This window comes from Loxodonta africana, chromosome 4 (genome assembly GCF_030014295.1).
Source record: "Loxodonta africana isolate mLoxAfr1 chromosome 4, mLoxAfr1.hap2, whole genome shotgun sequence".
NCBI lineage: Eukaryota > Metazoa > Chordata > Mammalia > Proboscidea > Elephantidae > Loxodonta > Loxodonta africana.
Window position 1 is genome coordinate 153,981,696 of NC_087345.1, and position 18,887 is coordinate 154,000,582.

General features: G+C 41.9%; 1 protein-coding gene across 4 annotated transcripts in view; it reads right to left on the bottom strand.

Annotated features, from left to right (window-relative positions):
• Nucleotides 1-18,887, bottom strand: part of FRMD4A (FERM domain containing 4A) — a 350,000-nt gene that overhangs the window by 203,959 nt on the left and 127,154 nt on the right. The gene's annotated exons all lie outside the window — the stretch shown is intronic.

The window sequence follows — 18,887 nt, forward strand, 5'->3', positions numbered from 1 at the left end:
CTTCCCCTGGGAGTTGGTCCTATATAATGCCAGGTAGTGGCAGGATTGGTTCATTCTCCATTCATTTATCAAAAAATACTTACTGAGCACTTCCTATGTGTCAGGCCTTATCGTGGATGCTTCGTGTACATAAAAACCCATTATGGAAACCCTAGTAGCGTAGTGGTTAAGAGCCACAGCTACTAACCAAAAGGGCGGCAGTGTCTGGTCCCTGCCACCTCTTCACTTGCCCTTTTCCTGATTACTGGAGAGAACCACGCCCATCTGTTAACTGAATTCGATATCTATCAATGAGAGAAGAATCCAGAAGATAAATGGTCACAGCTAAATCTAATCCTTGTCCCTTTTGCCTTTCAGGACAGGTGCCTCTGAGCAGTGTAACAGAAAGCATCCCCAAGACATGCACCAGGAGATCCAAGTGCAGACTCAGCCTTGCTGGGTACTGGGCTAAAGGACTTTAGGCAAGTCTCTGGATATTATGAACCTTAGTTTCCTGGGTAAAATGAGTGGGTTAGGGCCAGTGGGGTGCTAAGACATGTCTTCACAACTGGTATTCTGGAGACACAAAAGCCTTCATTGGTAGCATTTGCTGATTTCCATGCTGTAAATACCTTCACTGTAGCCCTGGTGGCACAGTGGTTAAGTGCTTGGCTGCTAACCGAAAGGTGGGTGGTTCCAACCCACCAGCCACCCTGTGGGAGAAAGATGTGGCAGTCTGCTTCCATAAAGATTACAGTCTTGGAAACCCCACAGGGTAATTCTACTGTGTTCAGAATCAACTTGACGGCAATGGGTTTATGGCTGATTTCAAGCTATCAACACATCACTGTTAGTATTTCCAATACACAGTTAAAATTGACAGAAAGAACCTCAAGGTATAGATAATAATAAAGTAATAAGGTACTGATGTTTTCAGTATTTATTACCCTTATTTTTAATATACTGTATTTAACTGTAAGCTTATATAATTTAGTTTTGCTAATGGCTATGTTTTACAACTAAAAAAAAACTGGCACGCAAAATTCCTAAAAATTTAGCAATTAGTTTTCACGAGCTAGGCTGCCTCCAACACAACCACTGGCTGAGCCTGATGGCCTCTAAGTTTCCTTCAGCTCTACTATTTTATGACTCCATAGCCCCCACTGAAGACACCTTCTTTTTCCTCAACTATCAGCCACTTCCAAGCAGATCAAAACAAAGGATGCAGAGAGCAAATTCTGGCCTCCCCTTGCTCGCCTCGACACCAGCGTCCCGTCTCATGAGCTCCCTCTTCAGGAAAGACAGAGAAGAAATACCTCTTCTCTTCAACATGGGTAATTCTCTGACCATCAGCATCCCCAAAGCTGCCCTGTGTCCCCACGGGAAGAAGCCTTCCCATTATGCTTCCATCAAGTCAGATGTCCCTAATTAACTGAACCAAGTAAACCAAACCAGCATGCCCTGCTCAGATGAGGCCAATCTCAAAACTCTCTTCAATCTGAGCTATACTAATTACTCAGCAGTCCCCAGCTGCAGAAAAATCACCAAGACAAGTTTCACACAAAAAATTAAAAGCTAAAAAAAAAAAAAAAAATTCACATACTTATCAGAACTGAGAAAAAACTTCAGTCCAAAGGCTTAACGTGATAAACATTATAAACCAAAGCAGGCAGCTGTGGATGTGCGTTAACCAAAAACAACCAAACCCATTGCCATTGAGTCGATTCCAACTCATAGTGACCCTATAGGACAGAGTAGAACTGCCCCACAGGGTTTCCAAGGAGCAGCTGATGGATTCGAACTGCTGACCTTTTGGTTAGCAGTTGAGTTCTTAACCACTGCCACCAGGGCTCCATGGACACACATTGGGCCTGTGCAAAGTCCTCATTCATTCTTTGATCTCTGGACTTCAGCTGTTAATTGTCTTAGTAGGGAAATAGGCTCAAGTCCCATCTAGACTCCATCACCCTTGCACATAGTGGGCTTCCTAACTGACTGATGTAACTTAAAAAACCCATCAACCTCATGTCAATCATTTTCCTATCTAAGCTCAATGAAAGTCACTACAAACACAAAATTGGACTGCAATAGGCAATGGCATACCAAACGATTCTTCCATTAAAAGAGTACACCAAAAATGTTTCATTTGAAGTTTCAATAGGGCACTTAATAGCAATTTCACTTTGGATAAAATTTTAGACCCACAGCAACTCAGTTCTTAGTAGAAAGAACCCACAGTTACTAAAGAAAAAGTTCTAGGAGGTAAAATGCTACAATTATCCAGCACAAGGAAACCCTGATCGCACAGTTGTTAAGAGGCTGGCTGCTAACCAAAAGGTCAGCAGTTGGAATCCACCAGGTGCTCCTTGGAAACCCTGTGGGGCAGTTCTACTCTGTCCTGTAGAGTTGCTATGAGTTAGAATCGACTTGACGGCAACGGGTTTGGGTTTTTTGGGGGGGTTTATCCAGCACAATATTTTGAAATTCTTTTGAAAACATTTATTATGTGTCTGAGAAAGTTCTATGACGGGCAGTGATGAGGGAGAAAAGAAAGAAAGAAATGATGTCTGTCCTTTGCATCTTTGTAACAAAGTTTTGAACTTCATTTTCTTCTAAAAGTTCAAGGGTATAAACACTCTCTTGAATTACTTATTCACATTCTAAGAAACGTTATGAAAACAAAGAGAAATTGGTATCTGAGGTACATTATTATATCAAATAAGATTTTAATCACAGTAATAAAGTAGTATACCATTTTCTCAGAATCCTGCAAAAATACACAAGTGTGACTTGACATGGAGTTCATATTTAGACCTAAAATTCTAGCCCAAGGTTTTTCTTTTTCCCTGAAAAATAAAATTCACATCACATTAAATAATCTCACCTTATCTGCTCTGCAATTTACAGAAGTCACTATGTCTTGAGATGTTAAGATCTATTCAAGCATTTCCAAATGCATCTCTCTCTTCAATGAAGTCTCAAAACTCCTTCCTGGGGAATTTCTAAGCAGGTTCCATGTTTTGATGCCTCCTTTGTAGAAGGCAAAATGGCCCTGACAAAAGCCAGCCCAGGGAAGTGAATTTAAAACAGAAACTCTGAATAATCATGCGTTTGAAGGTCCACCTTTCTTTCGACAGCACCGCAGTGGTTTTTTTTAATTCTCAAAAGGGGGAGCTGTCTGTTGTTCCATACTGACGTAAGGTCAGAGTATCCTGTCCCCATCATCAGTTCAGAAAAGGTTTACCATTCTGGGTGTGTACAGAGAAAGAGCAGACATCTGTAGGCTTTGTCTGGCTTGCCAGGCATACAGCACTTTTTTTTTTTTTTTTGAATACCAACAATTGTAAAATAATACTGCTTTCCTTTTTTTTTTCATTTTCAGCTGCTCAGGCACAATTGGGGCCCTGGCAACATCCTCAAAGAAAATCCTTTGGAGAACAAGGCTTCTCATAGATGTCAGCTGGCGACCATTCCAACCATAAACCATCTTGCTACAATACGATTCTATCTTAAGCAGTGGCATGCCAAGTACTTTTTGATTCTAAAGGATATAAGAAAAATGCTATTTTGAAAGTGAGGTGTCCATCCCATTTATCTAACTTTGTTGTTAAGATATATTATGAACCATGAACACTATTCATAAACATGAAAATGTATTTATGATACTAATTTATGTGAAGATAGCCAAATACAAACTGACAGGTGTACTATAAAGGCAGCCAATAAAATGACATGTCTGTGGACACAGATAAGGAGGCCAAAGTAAAAACAGCTGATGTTCTATGGTGCTAGGCTTATGGGTTCCCTCCCACCCCAAATGGTACTTAATATGTTGTGCCTTTTTTTCAGTTAAGAAAGTATAAAAAAGGGGACATTATCTAGAAAAATGAATGACACTGTCTGAGGTCAGCCATGGAAACCCTGGTGGTATAGTGGCTAAGTGCTATGGCTGCTAACCAAAAGGTCACCAGTTTGAATCCACCAGGTGCTCCTTGGAAACCCTATAGGGCAGTTCTACTCTGTCCTATAAGGTCGCTATGAGTCGTAATGGACTCAATGGCAGTGGGTTTGGTTTGGTTGGTTTGAGGTCAGCCATAGGAAATGGAAACTGAGAAGCTTCTTTCTCAGCAAATTTATTTTAGATTGCCTGTGTTTTTAATATATAAAACCCAATTTATCAATTTATTAATGAGAATTACAACTGTTACATAGGACAAAATACTAAGACTGAATACCCAACACCTTCTTTTCCTGGGGGCGGAATTGCGTGGGAAGCCAACTGTGATCTAAAGTGATTCAACCAAAAAAAACCCCTTGCTGTGGATCCCAACCCTGCAGGACAGAGTGGAACTGCCCCACAGGACTTCCACGGAGTGGCTGGTGGATTCGAATTGCCCATCTTTTGGATGGCAGCCCAATGCTTAACCACTGCACCACCAGGGCTCCGAAAATGGTTCAGGGAGCACCACAAACAAACAAACCCGTCGCTGTCAAGTCCATCCCAACTCACAGAGACCCTACAGGACACAGTAGAGTAGTCCCATAGGGTTCTAGGAGCCCCGGTGGCACAGTGGTTAAGAGCTTGGCTGCAGCCTCAAAGGCTGGCAGTTCAAATCCACCAGCCGTTCCTTGGAAAACTCTGTCCTATAAGGTCGCCTCCCCACGTGTCTGTCAGTTTGTAGTTCTCTGGTGGCTTGTGTGTTGCTGGAAGCTATGCCACCAGTATTCAGATGCCAGCAGGGTCACCCATGGAGGACAGGTTTCAGCTGAGCTTCCAGACTAAGACAGACTAGGAAGGACCTGGCATTCACTTCTGAAAAGAATTAGCCAGCGAAAACCTTATGAATAGCAGCGGAACATCGTCTGATATAGTGCTGGAAGATGAGCCCCCCAGGTTGGAAGGCACTCAAAAGACAACTGGGGAAGAGCTGCCTCCTCAAAGTAGAGTCAACCTTAATGATGTGGATGGAGTAAAGCTTTCAGGACCTTCATTTGCTGATGTAGCACGACTCAAAATGAGAAGAAACAGCTGTAAACATCCATTAATAGTCGGAACCTGGAATGTATGAAGTATGAATCTAGGAAAATTGGAAATTGTCAAAAATGAAATGGAACACATAAACATCGATATCCTAGGCATTAGTGTGCTGAAATGGACTGGTATTGACCATTTTAAACTGGACAATCACATAGTCTACTATGCCGGGAATGACAACTCGAAGAGGAATGGTGTTGCATACATCGTCAAAAAGAACATTTCAAGATCTATCCTGACGTACAATGCTGTCAGTGATAGGATAATATCCATACGCCTACATGGAAGACCAGTTAATGTGACTACTATTCAAATTTACACACCAACCACTAAGGCCAAAGATGAAGAAATTGAACATTTTTATCAGCTGCTGCAGTCTGAAATTGATGGAACATGCAGTCAGGGTGCATTGATAATTACTGGTGATTGGAATGTGAAAGTTGCAAACAAAGAAGGATTGATAGTTGGAAAATATGGCCTTGGTGACAGAAACAATCTGGAGATTGAATGATAGAATTTTGCAAGACCAACAACTTCTTCATTGCAAATACCTTCTTTCATCAACATAAACGGTGACTATACACATGGATCTCGCCAGATGGAACACACAGGAATCAAATTGGCTACATCTGTGGAAAGAGACAATTGAAATGCTCAATATCATCAGTCAGAACAAAGCCAGGGGCCGACTGTGGAAGAGACCATCAATTGCTCATATGCAAGTTCAAGCTGAAACTGAAGAAAATCAGAGCAAGTCCATGAGAACCAAAATACAACCTTGAGTATATCCCACCTGGATTCAGAGACCACCTCAAGAATAGATTTGATGCGTGGAATGCTAGTGGCCGAAGACCAGATGAGCTGTGGAATGACATCAAGGAAGTCATGCATGAAAAAAACGAGAGGTCATTGGAAAGAAAGAAAAGACCAAGATGGAGGTCAGAGGAGACTCTGAAACTTGCTCTCCAATGTCAAGCAGCTAAAGCAAAAGGAAGAATTGATGAAGCAAAAGAACTGAACAGAAGATTTCCAAGGGTGGCTCAAGAAGACAAAGTATTATAATGACATGTGCAAAGAGCTGGAGATAGAAAATCAAAAGGGAAGAACACACTTGGCGTTTCTAAAGCTGAAAGAACTGTAGAAGAAATTCAAGCCTTGAGTTGCAACAGTGAAGGATTCCATGGCGAAAATATTAAATGATGCAGGAAGCATCAACAGAAGATAGAAGGAATACACAGAGTCATTATACCAAAAAGAATTAGTCAACGTTCAACCATTTCAAGACGTAGCATATGATCAGGAACCGATGGTACTGAAGGAAGAGGTCCAAGCTACACTGAAGACATTGTTGAAAAACAAGGCTCCAGGAATTCATGGAATATCAATTGAGATGTTTCAACAAATGGATGCAGCGCTGGAGGGGCTCACTCATCTATGCCAAGAATATGGAAGACAGTTTCCTGGCCAACTGACTGGAAGAGATCCATATTTATGCCTATTCCTAAGAAAGGTGATCCAACCGAATGCAGAAATTATAGAATATCATTAATACCACATGCAAGCAAAATTTTGCTGAAGATCATTCAAAAACGGCTGCAGCAGTATATCGACAGGGAACTGCCAGAAATGTAGGCCGGTTTCAGAAGAGGACGTGGAACCAGGGATATCATTGCTGATGTCAGATGGATCCTGGCTGAAGACAGAGAATACCAGAAGGATGTTTCCCTGTATTTTATTGACTATCCAAAGGCTGTGTGGATCATAACAAATTATGGATAACATTGCAAAGAATGGGAATTCCAAAACACTTAATTTGTGCTCCTGAGGAACCTGTATATAGATCAAGAGGCAACTGTTAGAACAGAACAAGGGGATACTGAGTGGTTTAAAGTCATGAAAGGGGTGCGTCGGGGTTGTATCTTTTCACCGTACCTATTCAATCTGTACGCTGAGCAAATAATCGGAGAAGCTGGACTATCTGAAGAAGAACTGGGCATCAGGATTGGAGGAAGACTCATTAACAACCTGTGTTATGCAGATGACACAACTTTGCTTGCTGAAAGTGAAGAGGACTTGAAGCACTTACTAGTGAAGATCAAAGACCACAGCCTTCAGTATGGATTGCACCTCAACATAAAGAAAACAAAAATCCTCACAACTGGACCAATGAGCAACATTATGATAAATGGAGAAAAGATTGAAGTTGTCAAGGATTTCATTTTACTTGTATCCACAATCAACAGCCACGGAAGCAGCAGTCAAGAAATCAAATGATACATTTCACTGGGAAACCTGCTGCAAAGGACCTCTTTAAAGTGTTCAAAAGCAAAGATGTCACCTTGAAGCCTAAGGTGTGCCTGACTCAAGCCATGGTATTTTCAATTGCATCATATGCATGTGAAAACTGGACAATGAATGAGGAAGACCAAAGAAGAATTGATGCCTTTGACTTGTGGTGCTGGCGAAGAATATTGAATATACCATGGACTGCAAAAGGACAAACAAATCTGTCTTCGAAGTAGTACAACCAGAATGCCCTTTAGAAGCAAGGATGGCGAGACTGCATCTTACATACTTGGGACATGTTGTCAGGAGGGATCAATCTCCGGAGAAGGACATCATGCTTGGCAAAGTACAGGGTCAGCAGAAAAGAGGAAGACCCTCAACGAGGTGGATTGACACAGTAGTTGCAACAGTGAGCTCAAGCATAATAATGATTTTAAGGATGGCACAGGGCTGGGCAGTGTTTCACTCTGTTGTGCATAAGGTCACTATGCATCAGAACCGACTCGATGGCACCTAACAACAACAACAGCATAAGGTTGCTATGAGCTGGAATTGACTTGAAGACTTTTTTTTTTTTTTTAATGTGGACAGTCGCAGGGTACTGAGTTCAGTACGTGATCTTTCCTTTCCTGGCTAAGACTTCAGATTGTAAAGAGGCATGGGAACAGAACCTTCAAAACCTTGTGCTGCCAGAGCACACAGGGACATGGAAGACAATGGAATCCAAGGCTCAGCAAGCCTCTTCTTAAATGCTGCCTAAACATTCTAGGCTGGGAAAACCTCGAATATGTTTTATTAAGAATATTTTTCTCTCCAAACGCAAACCCAAGTAAACCCCATTTTCATATGCTTTTTATTAGCACCTTTTCTCTGCCGATCACATTTCTCTCTCTTCTTTTTTTTGCGGGGGGGAGGATTAGCTCACTTCTTAGATGTCCTCTCTCTCCCCTTCCTTGCTTCTTGCCAAATAATTTATACGCTGTGATCTTTTATACACGTGAAGGATACAGCACTGAAGAAATAATCCTAGCACCACTGTTTATCATGGCTTTATAGAAATGTGATGCAGTTGTGTAAATTACTGCAGGGTGGCAGATACTGAACTCAGAAAATACCCAGGTGATTTTAAAAGATAAAAACTAAAAAAATACGCTATTGACACACGTTGCTATTATCTTTTCTCAGTTTCCTGAGGCTAATTTATACTGAAACTGTTATCACCAAGAAGCTGGAATTATAGGGAGACAGGCAAGGGGAGAGGAGCTGTTTAGACTAACGTTCGTAAGTCTGCAAACTTGTTCTATTTTTTTAACCTAGTTACCACATACCTACTTTTTTATAGCTCTATGCCAAGTAAGTTAACAAACTGTAACTCACACTCATTTTTGAGACAACAAATTTATGGAACAATAAAATAAGAAATACTTAAAGGCTCACGAGAATGACACAAATGAAATAATTAGCATTTCTAGGACATGCTTTATTTATGAAAATTATGATTACTTCTGGAAAGATCTGAAATCTTGTTCATGAAAACTTTATCATCAAATAGAAAATTTAGGTTTCAAAAGGGTCCAAGACAAAGTCTAAACAAGTCTCATGGCACCTCCTCTCCGAGCTCCATTCACTAAATTCCGGTTGACATGGAACACCCGAGGGATGCCGGATGTATTACAACAGCACCTCACAATCTGCCCCCTGACCCAAGCCATTTGGTGGCTCAGAAGGAAATTCCAAAGACATGACAAAAACTTCCCAGTGCAACTCATTGTTGGAGCTTCTGCTCTCTGGGTCACCTCTCAAGTGCCTCTCTCCACTAAGAAAAGTGAAGGCCCAGGGATCAACCAAAGAGCCCTGCTGCCCCAACAGTTATGCATTTGGCTGCTAACCAAAAGACTGGGGGTTCAAACTCATTAAGCGGCTCCATGTCAGAAAGACCTGGTGATCTGCTCACGTAAAGACTATAGACTAGAAGACTCTATGCGGTAGTTTTCTGTCACATGAGGTCATTATGAGTCAGGGTTGACTCAACCGTACCTAATAAGGACAACAAGAAGTACCAACCTAGGTACCGAAAGTAGCAAAAAACTCCCAAAAACCATTGCCATCAAGTGGATTCTGACTCATAGAGACCCTATAGGACACAGCAGAACTGCCCAATAGGGTTTCCAAGGAGTGGCTGGTGGATTCAAACTGCCAACTTTTTGGTTCACAGCCAAAATCTCCAAAATGATTAAGCACCTCACAGTCAGGAGGAGATGAACAAATACAACAAATTTATTTAACAGCCTCTTGAAATTCCACCCAGCAGTAAACACACATCTAGAAAGGCCTTCAATCAACTTAAAATTTGCTAGAAACATTCCCCTATCCCTGCCCACACTTAACCGATACATGGAAAAACCCATTTAATGAGAGCAGGCATGAGGAATCTCTGCTCACGACATCCAAAGGCTAAAGGTATAGTTCTAACTTTTATTATAATTTTTTCTTTGTATGACTTATGTCAAGTTTACCTTTTTGTTTTTAAGTGATATCATATTAAAATAGGAAGATAAAGATAATGAAGGGAAAAGAGATAAAATGTACTAGACACCAGAGGTCTGATTCAAGGAGATGGACCTGGTCCCTATTTTGCCCCATGCCCTCTGACAAATTATTCCACTTCTGTCTTTATCATGACTGTCCTAGAATTAAAGGAAGAACATACACAGGCATGGCCTTGAGGCTTTTGGCTACTGAATACAGCTGTAGTTTACAAAACCCAGATGAAATTGACTGTGTGTGTATTAGACACAAATTAAGGTGATAACGCAATTCTATATAAAAATTGAAATAGCAATGTATTCTTCAAAGCTCAACCCTTTGCAAGTCTGCATCTGGTAAGGTCATAACTGGGTCAGTACTTCATATCACCTGAGGATCTTTGGATAACATATGGTGATGTTGCTGCTTAGATCTCTCTCCTCTGCCTTGGGCAAAAAGGAAAGTTGTATTTTCTTTGGTGATGCAGAAAAAGAAGTCATGTGTGGTAGTCTGGGCTGCACTCAGAGGGCTCTAGGACAGTGTAGGTTTGCTGGGTTTGGGGATGAACAGCTCCAGCCCCCTGACTTTGTGGCTGTGAGGACCACTGCGGTGTTGTGTTCAAGCCACAAGTCTCACACATAGTTGGATATTCACACTCCAAAAGAAAGAAGGACATCAACTCCAATCTTCTCCAGGTGGTACTGCAGAGCAGAGGTCAGAAAACAGGGAACAAACAATTGCTGGACCTAAAGTTTAGAAGACAAGGCATGGCCCCTGGCAGGGAGAGGGAAGTATAACCAGGAGCCTCCACCAGTCTTCCATGATCTCAGTGAAGAGAGACTCTGATCCCAAGCTATGCTGTGGGCAGAGTAGCAAGGCCAGAGGAGTATGGGAAGGGACGGGTATTTTCACCTTACAAGACCTTAAAAGTGCGGACAAGCTAATTATATGAATGTTACACAGCTGTGTCTCAGATATGGAAGGCCAAGTTTTAGCTGGTGCATTTCATCCCAGGGACCGGTGTGGACAATGACTCTGCCTGTGTCTGACAACCAACACTGTGACTAAATAGGAGGAAATGGACACTGGGAGATCCCAACGCATGGGTTCTGGAGCTGTTATATACCACAGATGCCAAATTAGAGAGCACACAGCAGTGAGCCCACCACTGGGTGATGGGCAGGAGCAGCTGAGGCCTCCTGGCTCCTGGACAGCACGAGGGCTTTCTGGACGGCACGCAAACTAGCCAGATGCCTAGAGAATGGTCACTTGATTGTCACACGCAGGTTCTGTTGCTGCTAGTGTATCTTCCAAAGACGGGGTTTTCTTTGTCTTCATTTAGGATATATTGTAAATATTTCAACCCACTATTACCCAATATGCACACACTTTTTAACATTTATTAACATCGTTCAAAACACATTTGCAGGCTTTTGCTGTCTACCCAGGCCTAGGAGCCCAGCCATTTCTGGCTGTGCAATTGGAGTCTCTGTAGATACATAGGGACTTAACTCCTACAGAAGGTTGGGTTCTATTATCATTATTTTGGAGAGGGACTAGAGAAGGGAATGAGGCCTAATCCTTGGAAGCGACCGGGAGTCGGGAATTTTGATCAGAGGGGACGACATGTGATGGAAGGCTGGGGGAAGGAGTCCTGTGCAGTATGAACGGAGGGTGATGGGGAACAAAGGCGGGAATGTGCAGAGGACAGAATCCTGAGCTGGTCTGGACAGAAGGCCTAGAGCTTTTCAGACCCTAGGAGGAGGTCCCTGATGTGGCTGTAAAGCAGCATCTTTTGTTCATTAAGTGTTGTTGTGAACGTTTGTGAAAGATGAATATCTGAAAATCGTACAACAAGCCCTCTGATATCTGGCCTCACCTCACTGAAACCACTTTTTTTTCCCCCCTTCCCTTGGTCCCTCAGTCCCAAGGCTCAGCCATCCTGTACTTTTTCAATTCTGATCCTCTGAGGGCTACCTTTCCCTTGGTTCAGGACCTTGCCCATGTGGTTTCCTTGGCTGAAAACACCTCGGCTTCACTCACAAACTCTGAGGTTCATCACTGCATGTTTTCTCTATGCCAGGACTGAGACACAGTGGTACCAAACGAGGCACAGTCCCGGCTTCTGAGAGGCCATGGGCGAGTGCGAAGATGGACAATAAACAGTTACAGGTAACTGTACTCATCCTTCTAGGAGCAAGTTGACCCACAGACTTTCTCCTTTCCCCAGGGGAATCCTCCCATCCCTGTCTGGCAGCTACCCCATGGCACAGTGCCCCAGCTCTCTCCCTACGCCTCCCTGCTAGAACACCTAACAACCCTGTTAGTGGTTTGGCTTTTTACAAAACTCTGGGAAGCTGCAGCCTCCACCAGGCTGTCTCTGCCTTCCACCTACCAGCTTGGAATAAAGAGCAAGGGGATACAGAGGGAGAATCTAACAATGCAATCTCCTCTCTGACCCTGGACAATCAGTGGCTTTCTGTGGGTGCTGGGGGTGGGGAGGCAGCTGCAGGCACACAGCCTGCTCCCAGTCACCCACAACCTAGGGACCAGGAAGAACAGGCTGCATCACACACCTTCCTCGCTGTCCTTCCCAGGCCCTCCACAGGGGCTCACATAGCTGATAAGAGGCCAACTTAGGAGCTGGACTTGGGTTTACATCTTATCCTGGCTTCCCCACTTGCTAGCTGTGTGTGATCTCCCACAGGTTATTTTGTCAATATATGCCTCATTTCCCAATCTATAAGGAGCCCTGGTGGTGCAGTGATTGTTTGGCTGCTAACTAAGAGGTCGGCGGTTCGAGACCAACAGCCAGTCAGTGGGAGAAAGATGTGGCAGTCTGTTTCTGTAAAGATTACAGCCTCAGAAACCCTATGGGGCAGTTCTACTCTTGTCCTATAGGGATGCTAAGAGTTGGAATTGATGGCAGTGGGTTTGTTTTTTTTCCAATCTATATAATGGAAATGATAATACCAACTGGTGGGGTGGCTGTCAGGAGTAAGTTAATGCATACAAAGAATACAGAACTCTGCATGGCACTTAGTAAACTTTCAGTCAGCATCACCTTTATAAATCTCAAGTCAGGGAAGGCTGGGTTCCTCTGAGTTGGAGGGCCTGCAGGGTGACATGGCATCCCTGCCACCTTGGAAGGGCTGAATCAGATTTTGATCAACTGCACTCCCCTCCTCCTCCCCCAGCACACACTTACAGGACTGTCCGGGTGAGGCTGCATCCTTCCGTCTGCCCGCACTGGATTTTCTCTACTATGGTGGGATGGGAGTTCCTGGGCGGTGCAAACACTTAAGCATTTGGCTACTAACTGAAAGGTTGGTGGCTTGAACTCACTAAGAGGTGCCTCAGAAGAAAGGCCTGGAAATCTGCTTCTGAAAGGTCACAGCCTTGAAGACCCTACGGAACAAGTCCCACTCTGCAACACATGCGTTCACCGTGAGTTAGAAGCAACGTGACAGCAACTGGCTTTACTTCTTTGGTGGTGGGATGGGCAGGGAGGCTGATTCCAGGCAGGCTTTATTTGGGTGGCCGTCCCTGGTGACCGAGCAAGTGTCAGACCTTCAGCAGAGCTCCATGGGGCCCTGGTCCTAGGTAGAGAGGAGGATACTTCATCTGGACAGGGGGCCTGAAGGCCAGTATCCTCCCAGCAACTGAGGCTCCCAGTGTCATCCTGGGCTAGCTGGTAACCATTAACACAGGGCTGATATAAGGAATGCTGGAGCTAGCATAAAAACAGACATTTAGAAATATCAGTGTATAATATGTGGAAAAATATTGGCAGGGATTACAAGTACTGCTGAGCCACTATTTGCAATATTAAGTAGGGACGCAGGCCTCTTTCTAACCAGGGGGCCTCGCCTGTTTCTGTCTGGCAAGGTACAGGTAATTATCATTTTTTGTTGTGTTACATTTTATTTTATGTTTCTAATACTTTATTGGAAGCCCTGGTGGTATAGTGGTTAAGAGCTATGAATGCTAACCAAAAGGTCCGCAGATCGAATCCACCAGGCGCTCCTTAGAAATTCTATGGGGCAGTTCTACTCTGTCCTGCAGGGTCACTTTGAGTCAGAATTGACTCGACTGCAAAGGGTAATACTTTATTAGAGAAAATGTCAAAACACACACATGCAGAGAGGATAGTATAATAAAGTCTTAGGTACCATTACCCAGCTTCAACAATTAGCAATGGTTTGTCTACCTTGTTTTTATTTTCTCACCTGTTTTTCTGGAGTATTTCAAAGGAAATCCAATACATCATGTTATTTCACCCCAAATAATATTGTGTGCATCACTAACTGATAACACCTTTGTTTTTAATATAACCACCATGGAGTCCTGGTGGTGTAGTGGTTAAGAGCTTGGTTACTAACCAAAAGGTCAGCGGTTTGAATCTACCAGCCACTCCTTGGAAACTCTATGGGGCAGTTCTACCCTGTCCTATAGAGTCACCATGGGTCTGGTTTTGGTTTATCATATGTCATTATCGTGTCCAACAAAATTAACAATAATTCTTCAATATCACCTAACATTCAGTCACAACTGCTAACCAAAAGGTCGTCAGTTCGAATCTACGAGGCACTCCTTGGAAACTCTATGGGGGCAGCTCTACTCTGTCCTATAGGGTCGCTATGAGTTGGAATCGACTCAATGGCAATGGGTTTGGTTTTTTGGGGGAACACGCAATCCACATTCAAATTTCTCCAAATGTCTCAAAAATATCTTTTTACAGTTGATTTACTCAAATTAGGGTCCAACCAAGAGGTCCACCTATTGTATTAGATTGTTATATTTCCTAAACCTCTGTTTTAGGGTATTATTCTTGTACACACACTACTGACAGCACGTGTGTCCACACAAACAATCTGTAAGGGTGGCTAGATGAGGTATGAACCCTGAAGAAACAAAACGTGTGAAGCAGCAAGAATCTATATACCCAGGTAACATCTGACTGTTCTTGAAGTGAGAAAAACTGAAAGAAGACAACGCCTGTCCTTTGCCGCATGGAGTTTTGGCTTCAATAGTGTAGTGACGGTTTTCTGGGTGGAATTAAGAGATCTTTTCCCAAGAAAAAGGCAAATATCTATGGTTTCTTTTCTTTTGATGGCTGTACTTAGAACTTTCATAGTAGAAAAACGAGGACTGATTGGTAGTTACAGATGGACCTCAGACTCCAGGAAAACAGTTTTTACAAATCCATTAAAAAGATAAGATTGACTCAATGGCTCTACAGGAATATTGTTTATATGAGGTGGGAGACTTTAAAAGCAAAATTTTGAGACCATAATAAAAATAAAACCAAACAACAAAGTGAAGATTGAGATATCTGAAAAACACAATGTATCTGCACGGAGAACTCCGAAAGGAGGCTAGATTTTAGTATATTTACAAAGTATCAATGGCATAGCACATAATTTATGATGAATATTTTCAGAGAGCCACAAATTTATAGGAAAAGCTGAGATTTTAAAAAAGGAAAATCCAAGGACAATGAAAAGAAAGTCACAAACTTATAGGAACACCTGGGATTTTTTAAAAAAGGAAAATCCAAGGACAATGAAAGAACTTTCAAGACAAGTTCAAAGCAGGAAGAGCAAGGAAAAGAATGGGGCCATTGTTTGGAGCAAATGGATTTTTGTGAAAAGATGAACTGCTGAACTACTTAATTCCTGTATTGTTTCAATCTTCTCAACTAAGAAGGAAAATTATAGGCTAACTACTAATTCATATAAAATATCTGTATTGTATATAATATGGGGCCCTGGTAGTACAGTGGTTAAGCATTTGGCTGCTAACCAAAAGGTTAGCAGTTCAAACCCTATGGGGCAGTTCTACACTTGTCCTATAGGGTCACTTGATGGCAATGTTTTGTTTTTTTTTTTAAGTATGTATAATATGTATGTATTACATGTAAGTATTTTATAGTATATATATATCTTATATACAGTATATATGTATTTCATATATATGTATTACATATATGTATTTATGTATTACACATATTTATATTTATGTGTGCATCTCTCTATAGATATATCGACTCAACTGCAATGGGTAGGTGATTATTTATTAGGCCTTTCTGAACATAAAAACAATGAATGGGTCAAAAGGGAAAAAAATATATAGATTTAACTACACTAAAAACACTTCTAAAAAAATGACAATTATACTCCATAAAAGCACCATAGGCAAAAAAAAAAAAAAGATACATGTAAATTTCAGGGATGAAAACAATTATAACAAATCCATTGTTGTCAGGTCAATTCTGACTCATAGTGACCCAATAGGACAGAGTAGAACTGCCCCATAGGGTTTCCAAAGAGCAGCTAGTAGATTCGAACTGCTGACCTTTTAGTTAGTGGCCGAGCTCGTAATTGCTTTGTCACCAGGGCTCTGCAATTTTGACAAGAGGTTAATATATTAATGATATAATTATTTAATTTTTACCTATTTATGAATTATTTAGATAATATTTAGATATTTATAAATTATTTAGATTTGCTATTAGATAATTTTTAGCTACTTACAAATTAATTACAAGACCACTAACACCCTATAGGAAATACACAAAACAAAAATATTAAAAAGTTTATATCCTTTGACTCAGTAATTTTTCTCCCAGGAATCTACCCTAGTAAAATAAGATAAATGAAGTTAAATGCGTATATATAATAACATCAACCATAATGTGTGTTCATTCAACTTATGATACATTTATTATGTACCAGACATTGGAGCCCTGGTGGTGTAGTGGTTATGAGCTATGGCTGCTAACCAAAAGGTTAAAATCCACCAGCAGCTCCCTGGAAACCCATGGGGCAGTTCTACTCTGTCCTATAGGGTCACTAAGAGTTGAAATTGACTCGAAGGCAATGGGTTTGGTTTTTTTTTGGTTAGGCACCTTATTTGATATGTAACAACGAGCAAGACTTTGTCCCTATACTCAGGGAATTTCTATGTCCAATAGAGGAAATAACCAAGTTAACAGTCAATTACAATACAGTGCGGCAACAGGGTAAGTGTAAGATGCTATGGGGCGTGGGGTGGAGACCTAACTCATACCTGGAGGATTGGCCAGTACTCATGCGTGGAAGTGGTATCTGAAGGATGAGACTTCCAGCAGGGGCAACATGATGTGAGAAGGCCTGGAATGGGAGGGAGCATGGCATGTTCTGGAAGCAGGAGCTGTGCACTAGAGCTGGAACACAGAGGGGCGGGGGAACGGTGACAAACACAACTGGGGACCCTGTTTATGATAACAGAGAATGAGGAGCAACCATAAATCCAATGACTAAATCACTCACAAAATAGTATGTAGCCACTGGAAACTTTTTCAGATAAATTTAATCTTAATACAGGTCAAACAGTAGTGGGCACTGAGGCTCAGTGCCTAAGAAGATATACGTCATAGCACTTGGAAAACTGTACAGCAGTACTAAAACATAAGCTGTCTTTCTACATATGTATCTATTTCCCTACCAACACAATAGATACAAGACACAGAAGGCATGGTTATCAAATTTACAGATGACAAAGAGCTGACAGCTGTAGATGGTAGATTCAAATTTTAGAAATTGGGATCCTATTATTTATAGTTTTGTATCCTACTATAACTTCACATGCTAGAAATGTAACACTCTAAATAAAGAAAATAAAAGGCTGCCTGCACTCTGTTGTTCCTGTCGGTGCCACTAAGTCAGTTCTGACTCATGGTGACCCCATGTGTGCTCAAGGGTTTTCAAGGCTGTGACCTTTTGGAAGCAGATCACCAGGCCTTACTTCCAAGGCACCTCGGGGGAGGCATGTGTGTTAAGCCATTTCTGGAAATCTCTGTTCAATTCTGGGTCCCATTTCTTAGGTTGTTATCGTCAGTTGCCGTCGAGTCAATTCTGACTCATGGCGATCGTATGTGTGCAGAGCAGACCTGCTGCACAAGGTTTTCAAGGCCACCATCTTTTGGAAGCAGATCACCAGGCCTGTCTTTGGAGGTGCTCTGGGTGGGTTAGAACCGCTAACCTTTGGGTTAGTAGTCACAAGCTTAACCGCTTGTGCTACGCGGGGACTCCTGGTATCCTATGCAGGAAACAAACAAAACTGAAGCAAGGCCAAAGAAGGGTAACCAGACTGGTTTTGGAAACTGTAACTTCTTAGGACTGATAGAAGAAAGTGATTATGTAGCCTGGATATAAAAGTCTCTAGTGGTTAGTGGTGGGGTGGTCGTATAATCTATCGTCCGTACCAAGATACTTCTGTGAGTGAAAAGGGATGCTATTATAAATTACATGAAAACACCAGGCATAAACTGGGGGAGTTCTGGAAATACCTGGATGTAGGGACTTGTTAATTTGATGTGCTACAATGAGAAAGGTGAAGTACAATTATATATGTTTTGCTTTAGTGGGCAGAAATAGAATCAATGGGCAGAAGTTCCCCCACCCCCTGCCAAAACAGACACACACACGCACACACACACATTTGAATTCAACAGAAAGAACTTTCAAACAAGCATCATTATTCAAAATGGAATGGGTTGCTCCAAGTGGTCAAGCAGGGCCAGATAGCTGCTAGCCAGAGATGATACAGAAAGTATTATTCAACTCGGGAGGAGCTGGGATAGCTACACTCTAAGGTTCCTTCTATTAGTGAGTTATGACATATATGACTTGAACATATGTTAAAAAAAAAAACCATTGCTGTTGAGTTGATTCCATATCATGGCAACTTCACGTGTGTCAGATTAGAAATGTGCTCCATAGGGTTTTCAGTGGCTTATTTTTGAGAAGTAGATCACCAGTCCTTTCTTCTGAGACATCTCTGGGTAGATTTGAACCTCTAACCTTTTGGTTAGCAGCCAAGTGTGTTAATGTGTGCACCACCCAGTTACTCCATGTATACATGTGCACATACATATAAACAAGTATTTCAAGAGAATATATTCATTCTACAAGGGATAGACTTACTTGTAATGAATTTGTTACGATATTACATATGGCTTAATGAAACAAATATTCACAACACACCTTTACTCCTTCAAAAGACAAATACTGCACAA